Genomic DNA, 585 nt, shown 5'->3' on the forward strand with positions numbered 1-585 from the left:
AGAAGATTTGTCTTTTTTGTCTGCTGCACAAAAAATAGCTCATTGTGAACTTCATCAATGGAGTTTCAGCTTCAGTGTAACAATTGTTTCCTGTATCCTTGCTATGGATCTGTTTACTGTAACTCCTCACCATGATAACATAATCCAAGGGAAGCATTTTACCAAATCCTGATTTGTAGTAACCAATATTTGTGCTTTTCTAGCATGGATTCTATTGTATAATGTGTGGGTAACTGATGCCCATCTGAAGATTCACCTTTAATGAATGTTTAGAATGTGTTAGTATTTATTTAAAACTTATATATCATGTTCATGTAGGAAAGTGCAAACACCTTTGTTTTATTTTTTCTCTGATCCAGAGATCTTCTCAACTTTTCATGCTTGCTTGTTTCTTCTCCCAGCACACCATATTGCCAGACAATTGTCAGTAACATCACCATAGCTTTTATCAAGTCAGCAAATAACTACAGCTGTGTGTGATTCATGTATAGTGCAAAAAGCACACATAAAAACCCCTGATTTAGGGAAACAAAAGGTAAGTATGAATTTAATATTTTAATGGCACACTTTGAATGGCACTGACAG

The sequence above is a fragment of the Pyxicephalus adspersus genome, chromosome 1 (assembly GCF_032062135.1).
Source record: "Pyxicephalus adspersus chromosome 1, UCB_Pads_2.0, whole genome shotgun sequence".
Lineage (NCBI taxonomy): Eukaryota > Metazoa > Chordata > Amphibia > Anura > Pyxicephalidae > Pyxicephalus > Pyxicephalus adspersus.